This window comes from Pan paniscus, chromosome 6, assembly GCF_029289425.2.
Source record: "Pan paniscus chromosome 6, NHGRI_mPanPan1-v2.0_pri, whole genome shotgun sequence".
Lineage (NCBI taxonomy): Eukaryota > Metazoa > Chordata > Mammalia > Primates > Hominidae > Pan > Pan paniscus.
Window position 1 is genome coordinate 128853065 of NC_073255.2, and position 12220 is coordinate 128865284.

A 12220-nucleotide genomic window follows, 5' to 3' on the forward strand; every position below is an offset into this window, starting at 1 on the left:
CTGTATAAACATGGAAATATCTATACCGCCATCTGTAAAAACATGGAAATATCTACACAGTCATTTGTATTAACATGGATATAGCTACACCTCCATCTGTATAAACGTGGAAATATCTACACTGCCATGTGTATACACATGGAAACATCTACACCGCTATCTCTATAAACATGGAAATACCTACACCGCTATCTGTATAAGCATGGAAATACCTACACCGCTATCTGTATAAACATGCAAACTTCTACACCACTATCTGTGTAAACATGGAAATATCTCCACCGCTATCTGTATAAACATGGAAATATCTAAACCACTATCTGTATAAACATGGAAATATCTCCACCGCTATCTGTATAAACATGGAAATATCTACTCCGCTATATGTATAAACATAGGAATAACTACACCGCTATCTCTATAAACATGGAAATATCTACACCGCCATCTCTATAAACGGGGAAATATCTACACATTCATCTGTATAAACATGGAAAGAACTACACTGCTTTCTGTATAAATATGGAAATATCTATACCGCTATCTCTATGAACTTGGAAATATCTACACCGCCAGCTGCATAAACATCTAAATATCTACACCGCCATCTTTATAAACATGGAAATATCTACACCGCCTTCTGTATAAACATAGATATATCAACACCGCCATCTATATAATCATGGAAATATCCACACTGCCATCTGTGTGAACATGGAAATATCTACACCGCCATCTGTAAAAACGTGGTAATGTGTACACAGTCATCTGTATAAACATGTAAATATATACACATCCATCAGTATAAACATTAAACTATCTTCACCGCTGTCTCTATAAACATGGAAATACCTACACCGCTATCTGTGTAAACATGGAAATGTCTACACCGCTATCTGTATAAACATGGAAATATCTACACCGCTATATGTATAAACTTGGAAATATCTCCACCGCTATCTGTATAAACATGGAAATATCTACACAGCTATCTGTTAAATATGGAAATATCTACACCGCCATCTGTATAAATATGGAAATATCTATACCGCCATCTGTATAAATATGGAAATATCTATACCGCCATCTGTATAAACATGTAAATATCTACACCGCTGTCTTTATAAACATAGAAATATCTACAAGGCTATATGTATAAACATGGAAATATCTACACCACTATCTGTATAAACATGGAAATGTCTACACCGCTATCTCAATAAACATGGAAATATCTACACCGCCATCTGTGTAAACATGGAAATATCTACCCCGCTACCTGTATAAAAATGGAAATACCTACACTGCTATCTTTAAAAACGTGGAAATATCTACACCGCTATCTGTATCAACATGGAAATATCTACACCGCCATCTCTATAAACATGGAAATATCTACACCGCCATCTTTAAAATCATGGAAATATCTACACACTCATCTGTATAAACATGGAAATATCTACACCATCATCTGTATAAACATGGAAATATCTACACTGCCAGGAACTCAAGAGCAGCCTGGGCAATACAGCAAGGCCTCATCTCTACAAAAAAATTAGAAATATTAGCTGGCCATGGTCTTGTGCTCCTGTAGTCCCAGCTTCTTGGGAGGCTGAGGTGGGAGGATCTACGGAGCCCAGGATTTTAAGGCTGCAGTGAGCTTGGATAACGACTGCACTCCAACCTGTATGACAGAACAAGAACCTGTTTCAAAAAAGAAAAAGGAAAATAAAACCTAAAAACTAAAAACTGGATGTAGTTTGCTAGTAACTAAACAGCAAATTAATTGTAACATGCTTACATATCAACGATGTCTTTCTTCTTTGTTCATAAACCTGCTCACTAAGAAGCTGCTGAAGTCCATGGTAGTGACAGGTACATGTCTGCATCCTTGTCCTGACCTGCATCTTCTTTGATTGTCCCCATCTGTGTCTCCGACTGGCACTGCCGAACCGTCTTGCTACCTGATCAATGTTCTACTGAACCGGACTGCTAACTGATCAATGTTGTCGAGCTCACTGCACAAAGCTGTTCTTACAAGGTAGATTTCTGCCTGGAATAGCCATATTTACACTGTTTATATTCCTTACTCCTGACCCATCCAACGCAGCACAAGTTCTATTTATTGCCATAGAAACATAGGTCATTTGGAAACACCTCCTTCATTTCTATGGAATGTTCAAACATTTCTGACATTTTGGACTCTGTTCTAGCCTCTTGTTAAATATATCCAGAAAAGAGACAAAGCTTTATGGGGGGGCTATATGCACACATATGCTATAGAATAAGCTATCTAAATGCTTAAAAATACTTTCCATCTGTCACCGCACCTTAATAGGTACACAGAAATTAAGTATGTGTATATCTGTCTGTATAGATACGTATAAATATATATCCCCAAAACAAAAACTCATTCTCTTACTTATACATAGGTAGAATATAGGTGAATATACATATACATTTATAGGTAGAACAAAAAAACCCTCAGCCTCTTTAGGGCCATGTGTTTTCTCTGAGTAATTGTCACAATTAATTAAAATACATGTGTATGCCTTTTTAGATAAATTTCATCAGACCAGTTTCTGTCTGGTTGGAAAATAATAACTGCCTATTTGCTAAGTGCCCCTGCCCCCATACTATGTTCCAGTGAACTAAAGACCTCTGGCAATCATAGATTTACAACTCAGCAAGATTAAACAATTTATTGTTATTTATGACATCCAAGCTGTATCTTCTGTATTATATTCCACATTAGCATCTATCACCTTACATTTGAGAGATCCTGTCCAAAAAATGATTATGCCTCCTAACCAAACATTCAGCAGGGCTGCAGGAACAGGACCCCTGAACAAACATCCTGCCAAAGTACTTTAAAGCACCGTGAGCTGCCACAGCTGTGCATTTTCAGATGACTCAGCAGATTAGCGTGGAGTCTCTTAGCCTCTGCTTGGTCTGTTCCTTTCAGTGATCTCTCACATGGCCCAGTCCATTCGGTTTGAAAATCCTCATGAAATGAGCAGATTATGATCTGGCTTCAGTAGAGGGCCATGGGGTGGGCATGGAGGGGAGAGGGTTTGCTCTTAACACAGCCTGAGCCTCAGAAAGGTTTCAGATGGAAAAGCATGGCACTGACTCAGCTCATGCTTAACAGGAAATAATGCACAGACCACACCAAAAAAGCCCTTTATGTTGTGTGAAAGTCTATGCCGGAGCAGCTGCTGCCACCTCATGTACTGTGATACAGTGTGCATGTGTGTGTTTGTGTGTGCGTGAGTGTGAGTATGCACACAAATGTGTGCTGGGAGGGGGAGGAGATCACACCTTCCACAGTCGCCACCTCAGCCTTAGCTAGCAGCGTGGAGAATTGCCAAAAGTCAACAGGAAGCTGCACCAAAGCAACTGTGATCACCACATCAGCAGGCGCTTTCTGGTTAGTAAAGCTACTGGGACTGAAAAACACACACGATCTCGTCCTTCTTTTATTTTAATCAGAGCAAACTATTTTTAAAATAATTGTGTTATATGAATAAATAATTCATAATGCTGTAACCCATTATCACATTCAATCCTCCCAACAACCCTAGAAGATATGTAGACAAGTATTATTACTTTCCCTATTTTTATAAATGAGGAAATAAACCCCAGGAGGCTAGGCGACTTCCCCACGGTCATAGAAGTTGCAAACAGTAGTATCATGATTCAAATCCAAAGCTTCTCCTTTTGTCTTTATCATTTTAATTTTGAAGGTAATGCGTATGCATGTATGATCTTTTAAATCCAGAGATGGATATGGAATAGATAGGAAAAGGGACTCTCCTTCCCCATTATACACCCCCTCCACCCAAGCTATATACACTGTTGACTAGACTATGTCCTTTCAATCCTATTTTCTATGCCTACATTATATACAGAAAAGCAGGATTACGTTACACACAATATTCCAGTCATTGCTGTTTTTCACCAACAAGCTATCATTCACATCTTTTTCATACTACATATAAATTTATATCCTTTATTTTAGGGGTGTATATTGTGCAGTTGTGTCATAAATTATGTACCTGTTCTCTGTTGAACATATAGATTTTTTCTGAGTTTTTCCTTAGCAAAATGCTGCAGTGAGTACCCTTGTACACAGATGTTTGTACATTTGTTCTAGAAAAATCTACAGTAAAGATTCTTAGATTAAGAGATTCCCAGGTTATTAGAAAACTACTCTATTAATTTAGATATATACTTCCAAATTGCCTGACCAAAAAGTTATGTCAATTTAACTTCTATGAACAGTATACAAACATGACAATTTTCCATCACCTACACCAACTCTGGGTAATTTCATCTTTTTTACAAGTTGATGGATTGTTTTAATTTATATTTCTCTGGTTATTAATAAGGTTGGCCACCTGTTCATGTGTTATTATTGATGATATTTGTATTGAATTGTTTGAATTTTCTTGATTTCAAAAAACGTTTTACATGTCATAGATATTAAATATTTGTTGTAAAACTCTCCTTCCAGTATTGTGTATGTGTTTGGTCAAGTAGAATAAACTCTCGTCCTCTGATTTCAGATTCCTTTCTCTTTCCATTAGAAATCCCTAAATGTAAAACTACATATTGATAGCTAAAAACCAGGATGTTTACTGGAGAAAAAGAATACAAAGGCAATAATTAAATATTATATTTATACAAAATACCTACTAGTACCAACTTAAAAAGAGAAAGTAAAAGTCAAATGCTTCTACGACTTCAGACTAAGAAAAAGAACTTTTGAGGTTGAATGTTCCTGAAATTTTTCTTTTCATACAACTACGGACATGACTTCAAAAGTTGATGTGACTAAAAAATGTAAGATATGAAAGATATTTGAAGACTCAGAGAAGGTGGATTTTCATTTTAACAAGTCACATATATATTCTAGATATCCTCTTATTCGTAACTAAGAGAGTCAAATCAGATGAAAGAATCTAAAATTTCCCTTTGACTGTGTTAAGTAGAAGTAGTAGAGGCATATTGGCCAAATCTTGAGTGTTTGCAAATTGACTCTTAAGGCTATAGGCTGGCACAGGTCATTGAAGCCCTAGCTTTTTATCTTTAATTTTAAAATCCCCAAACAATTTATACTAATTTTTCTTGTCCATTATTTCCAAATAATCTTGTTTAAAGGTTATTACAGTGCTTGCTCATGTTACTGTTGTCTAACAGAAGGGTATCCGGGGCCTTAAAACTGAGAGGGTTAGGATTAATGATTCCAATACCTATGCTTGGACATCTCCAAAAGTGGGTTCCAACTTCTTGTCCTCAAGTCTGTATAGAAACTAGCAAACTTCCAGAGTTCACAAAAGGCTCAAAGAGAACAGATGTTTTATAGAAAATTCTTAGAGCAAGTTTCCCGCATAATGTTGCTGATGCGTGTCTGCCTTTTCAATAAACATCACTATGCTTTATCACAAGATTTAATAAAGCAGCTTAGTTAAAAATGCCATCTGGGTCTCTGGACACATTAAACAAAGCTTAAAATAACCACCCCAGCAACTGGGAGGACCCAGCTGTTCTCATAATCTGTCCCACTCCTTTTACTTCCCCAGAAAAAGAGTGAATGAAGACCACAGACTAAAAGCATCCAGAAGGAACTGACACAAACAGGGAGATAGATGGAGCCAAGGGCTCCTGTAAGTTTGCTATTGCTCACATAATAGATTTGCTAATTCCACAACCTGCGGATGGTGATTAAGAATGGGAAGCAGAAAGAGGGAAGAGAGAATCATAGAAGGGCTCATTCAAGTTTTCTAATGTATCACAAACCTGTCCTCCCTAATGTCTGGATCATAGCAGCCCATTCCATTCACCTATTCTCTAGTGAACTCCAATAGAAAATACAAAGCCATCACCACCCAGTTCTTTCTCCCTTCTAGAGATGAGATATTAGCCACCCAATCCCAGATTCTCAGATCCATTCCAGGAAAGAAGCCCTAGGTATTGAAGCACAGCTTTCCCTCCCTCCCTTCTTTCTTCCACCCCAAGATTTGTTCCCCAGATAGTTCTAGTAAATGCAAAACCAAGTATATTCTCATTCTTTAGAGCAACCAGCTTTTCATGGCCAACTGGAATCAAACACAACCTGCACAAACATCTATCTGGAGGACACTCCCAAGGCTCCTACTGAGCCAGCCTTCTGCATACCACTGCATTTCAGCTTCCTAGTTCACAAGACACTGAGACATTCTTGAATTCTGCAAGGTGCACTGTGTGTTAATATCTTGGCTGCTCATCATGTGGCCAATAAAGGGCATGACTAGTCAACAAATAAATTTTCTCTTGGCTAAAACTTGCAACAAAACTGTAAGCTGTTTACCAAGGGGCCCACTGCAGGTTATATTCAATATATACAGTCAAATCCTAACTATCTGAGATATATTCAGTTGACCATACACCTTTATATTTCAGTAAAAGGTCTTTACGTTTCCCAGTGCTATCGATGTTACAAAGTGCTTTCATATGCAGTGCTTCATCTGATTTCCAGGATAATTAAATGATCCTGTCATACCTGATTTTTAGATGAGGAAACAAGTGGTTTCTGGGTATTTCAAGAGGCTAACGCATCTGCCCTCCAACTTGTATGTGAAAACCAAAAACAAAATTCCAAGGCCCTTCAACCATCTGAATGGACTTTGACTCTTTTGGTCAATATATGGCAGAGCTAGGAAAAGCAGGTGAGTCTTCCAGCTGCTGATACAGGGTTTTTTCTGCCATACTCCATTACCTCCAAGGCTAAAGTCAAAAGAGGGTGTGGTTATCACATGAAAAAATCTGGTTTGGATTTCCCAAATGTGTATGTAGTATTTGGGGATTTACCTTAATTTAACCTACAGTTCTTTTGGGTTGTAACAGTCTGACTCCATTTTTGAAAACAAAACAAAATCGATTTTAAATGCTGAATTATAGATCTTTGCTGTCCAGTATGGTAGCTACTAACCACTTATGGTTATTTGCATTTCTATTTTAATTAATTAAAATTCAGTAAAATGCAAAATTCAGTTCTTCAGTTGCTCTAGCCACATTTCAAGTGTTACAGTAGTCACATATGGCTAGTGGCTGGGACAATGCAGATTATAGAACAGTTCCATCATCAAAGAAACTTCTATTGAACAGTGCTATTATATAATGTCATCTCCAGAGAAAGAAGACTTTAGAAAAAGTCAGAAACGGCCGGGTGCAGTGGCTCACACGTGTAATCCCAGCACTTTGGGAGGCCAAGGCAGGCAGATCCCTTGAGGTCAGGAGTTCAAGACCAGCCTGGCCGACATGGTGAAACCCCGTCTCTAGTAAAAATACAAAAAATTAGCTAGGCGTGGTGGTGCATGCCTGTAACCCCAGCTACTCAGGAGGCTGAGTTGGGAGAATCACTGGAACCCAGGAGGCAGAAGTTGTAGTGAGCCAAGATTGTGCCACTGCACTCTAGCCTGGGTGACAGAGCAAGACTCCATCTCAAAAAAAAAAAAAAAAGAAAAAGAAAAAGTCAGAAACATCTTGAGGCAGGCATAGTGCTGTCATCTGTCCAATATTGAAGATGATTTAAGAATAAGAAAGAAGAAGAGAACAAAGAAGAGAAAAAGAAGTTGCCTTAGGTGTACCTACCCAGAAAAGGACAAAGGCATTCTTGTAGTCATTGTGTTGTATTTTAGCTCTTAAACTTTTTAAGAGATTAGAATAATTTGACACATAGAAGATCTAAACCACTGAAGAGGCTCTGAAGCAGATAAAAGTAGAAAGAAAATAAAAAACTAATTAGGTACAAACTAAGCTTAACCACAATTCGTTTAAACGGTACTATTTACTCTTCACATGATTGGTTTTTCTTTTGCTTTATAGTATGACATAGCTTATATCTTTAAAGGGGAATTAAAATATTTCTGGGAATTTTTAAAAGTAAGTTCACACAGCCACATAAAAACTACAGAAACAGATAAAACCTATCTTCTCATTTATTCCCTAATCCATTCAAATTAAATATAAAAATCCAAGCAGCCACAGTGATATTCAAAAAAGCAAAAGTGAGACAAAACAAAATTCATTTGTCACCTGTGGAGGTAGTTAGCTCACCTAATCTTCACTCCAAACACCAGTAATTTTTAAAAGACAGAAATAAACATATGTTCTGCCTTCCCGGAAGGAACTATGTTTCAGGGTAGCCAAATAACCCAGTTGTGAAGAAAATGGTCTGCTTATAGAAAAATGCCAGCTAAAACATGTAGATAGAATTAGAGAATTAGAAATTCACCATTTGGAAACCCCTAATGAAATAATCAACTCAAGCAAGGATCATTAATAAATGCTAAAACAATCAAGTAACTATTGATACAGAATATAACTGAATATACACATGGTACAAAGTTCACGTCACAGACTACTGGCTTGACCCAAGGGGGAATATAGCAGAGGAGATAGGCAGTGATCACCCTAACCTTGCGATCATCTCACCATCACTAATGATGGGATGTGAATACACATTATTGCCTATGAAATAGTCTTTAAAAAAAGAAGTTGAACCTGAATCTAACTAAACCTTGCAATGGGCTGAACGTGTATGTCTTCCCAAAATTAATATGTTGACATCCTAACCCCAAAGGTGCTGGTATTAAAAGGTGGGGCCTTTAGGGGGTCATTAGATCATAAGGACAGAGGCTTCATGATTGGAATTAGTGCCCTTATAAAAGAGGCCCCAGAGAGCTAGCTAGTCTCTCCCACTATGTGAGGGCCCAGCAAGAAAGCCAATCTATGAACCAGAAAGTTGGTCCTAACCAGATATCAAAACCACATGCTCCTTGATTTTAAACTTTCTAGCCTCTAGGACTGTGAGAAATAAATTTCTGTTCTTTATAAGTCATCCAGTTTTTGGTATTTTGTTATAGCAGGCCTAAAAGCCTTTAGAACTAACTTCCAGTTAACCAGGAAAAAACAGAGTGAAAAGTTAAATGACACCATAAAAAGCAACCAGAAAATTCCAGAAGGGGAAATATTCTACAGGACAACTGACTAGTTTTTCAACAAGTCAATTTCACTAAATAAATACATAAACAAAGAGTATGTGTATTTTCCAGGTTAAAACAGTCTTGAGCTAAATAATCAAATGCAATGTGTGTCCCTTGATTAGAAGAAACTAATTTGAACAAACCAGCCACAAAAGATATTTCAGGGAGACCAAGCTGGAAGGATCACTTGAGGCCAGGAGTTTGAGACCAGCCTGGGCAACGTAGTAAGACCTCCATCTCTACAAAAACAATAAATTAGCTGGGCATGGTGGTGTGCACCTCTAGTCCTAGCTACTCAGGAAGCTGAGGCAGGAAGATCACTTGAGCCCAGGAGTGTGAGGCTGCAATGAGCTATGATTGTTTCACTGCACTTCAGGCTGTGTGAAAGAGCAAGACTTTGTCTGAAAAAATAAAAGGACATTTCATAATAATTGAGGAAATCTGAATGTGGACTGGGTAATAAATGATATAAAAAAGCCATTTTTTATTTTGTTTGAAAAGATGATTTTGTAACTATACAGGAAAATGTTCTTATTTTTTTAGAAATCTGTACTAAAGAATTTAGGGGTAAAATATCATTTTCTTTAATATACTTTCAAACACAACCAAAAAATAGTCATGACACAAATATAGCAAAATGTTTACAATCTATGTTCTATGCTTGCCTGTGAGTGCCATTAATCTCATCTCTCTGCTTTTCTGAAAGTTTGAAAATTTCAAAGTTTTATAATAAATTTTTTTACATCCCATAATTTTATAATAATTTTTTTAAAGTTTGAAGCAAATCAACAACTATAGCTTCAAAAATATCCTGACCCACAATAAACATTGAACAGGGTATATTTCTCCCATTTCCTAAAAAGTTGGCCCAGGAAGGAGTATGAGAGCTGCCATAGCTCTCCCAAGGCTCATTATTCTCCATCACTCCATGGTAAATCCCAAAATAAATTTTTTAAAAAGTTGTTTAAATTTATAATGTTTTTGATTCTATAATAATTTTATAATAAAATAATTGTAAAATGTTTTTGATTTTATAATTTATAAAAATTTTTATACATGTTTATGTTTGAAATGTCTATTTCAAACTTTATGAGATATTAAAATATAAGTAATATAGTTCATCATTTTAGAAATGCCATGCTTTTCTTCTCCAGCAATTACATAATCAAAGAGTAACTGTAGTTTTTCCTAGAACATTGCTTTGTAGGCTGGGCATGGTGGTTCATGACACTTTAGGAGGCCAAGGCAGGCAGATCTCTTGAGATCAGGAGTTTGAGACTAGACTGGGCAACACAGAGAAACCCTATGAGTAGTAAAAACACAAAAATCAGCTGTGCGTAGTGGCGTGCACCTATAGCCCCAGCTACTCAGGAGGCTGAGGTGGGAAGATCACCTGAATCTGGGGAGGTCAAGGCTACAGTGAGCCAAGACTGTACCATTGCACTCCAGCCTGGGCAACAAAGTGAGACCCTGTGTCAAAAAAAAATGAAATTTAATTGAAAAAAAGAAAATTGCTTTGTAAAATTAATTTTTCAATCAAAACCAAGATTTTTCAGATATAGAGAATGCAGCCCACTGGTCAGATTTGTCAGTTCAAAGAGAAAAAATTCCAGTTTCCTATTTTTCTAGCCTGCTTATGATTATCCAATAGGATATCAAAAAAGACCAAAGCCTTTGGGATCCATGTTCAGTATTCCTGAGTCTCACTCAGGATGCCAAATCAGGAGACAAGCACATTCTCATCAATTTTCAATCATTCGAGACCAATTTTGCTTATAATTATCCAGTTCTTTTAGACCACCTTTCTCCTGAAGCCAGCCTTATGGCTATTCACTTCACTTTAGCATAAGCCCCCAAGAAGGTGAACAAAATGAGGAAACGATTGGTTAAAGTTGGCGTTTGAAATTCTGAAACATGTCCACCATTCCCTTCACCCATGCCCGCCCCTCTTAGAAGTAGTACTTTCAGATTATTTAAGAGTTGATGCTTCTATGTGGATTTTGTCAGCTGTCCTTTATAACAGCTAGTGCATTTAATTTGACTCTATTTTCAGCATATATTGACCTATGCTAATTATCTGTTAAAATAAATTCCACTCTTAGAGTTAATAAAGTGTGTGTGTCATGGAAGACCCATTGAAGTAAGAAGCTGAGGAGCCCTTATGGTAAAGTGGGACAAGAAATAATAAGACATAATAATTTTCCCATGCAAATCAACAACCGTAGCTTCCAAAATATCCTGACCCACAACAAGTATTGGACAGGCCATGTTTCTCTCACTCCCTAAAAATTTGGCTCAGGAAGGAGTATGAGAGCTCCCATAGCTCTCCCAAGGCTCATTATTCTCCATCACTCCACAGGAACAGCCTGTCAGAGAAGAGTGAAAGACCATTTGTCAACCTCTCTTCAACTCCCTGATTCTAGCCAAACTTCATCAATCTCAAGTGAGGAGCCAGAGAGAAATCAAACCCCATATATCCAGCATCATTGTCTACTGGAGTCAAAAATCACAATTCCACTACCCACCCCAACACCACTGGCCCTGTTTCTCCCAATTGCTTTTTATTGTGTTTTTCAAAAAAATCTCCTTTCCCTATCCCTGCAACACCGAGAAGGAGGAATTATAGTAGATAAATATGAAGCATGGAGATCCTTTAAAAATGTTTTTAATAATAAATGAGAAAATGAAAAGGAAAGGGTTGGGAAGGAAGGAGGGAATACAAATGCCAGGGAAATGTTCAGTTTTGTTTTTAAAGATGTTAACACTCATTTATACATCTGCAAGACACTCCCCTTAAAGTCAAGTTCTATGAGTGTGGGTCTGGTTGCATGAATAAGGATAAAATTACCTTTTTAGACGATGTTTCCCACATATCATTCAGAGACCCCTGAAGTTAGGTATCCCTCTTGTAGATGTCCTTGAGATGCTGCTGGACCTGGGAAAGAGGAAACTGGGATACGGGTCTATGCCAAAAGGTGCTTCTAGTTATAGGACAGAGAGGAAAGGGGCAGAGGGAGAAAAACCCGAAGTCTGAGAATCTGGATTGCAGAAGACTACCGAGGTCGTGGGAGAAGGGAGAGAAAACAAGGATGAAAAGCGAAAGGGGAAGAGGCATGAAATGTTGTCAAATGTCAAAAGGCATTTGGAGAGAAGTTGGGAATTGCATTAAGAAAACCACTGCAAATCTCATT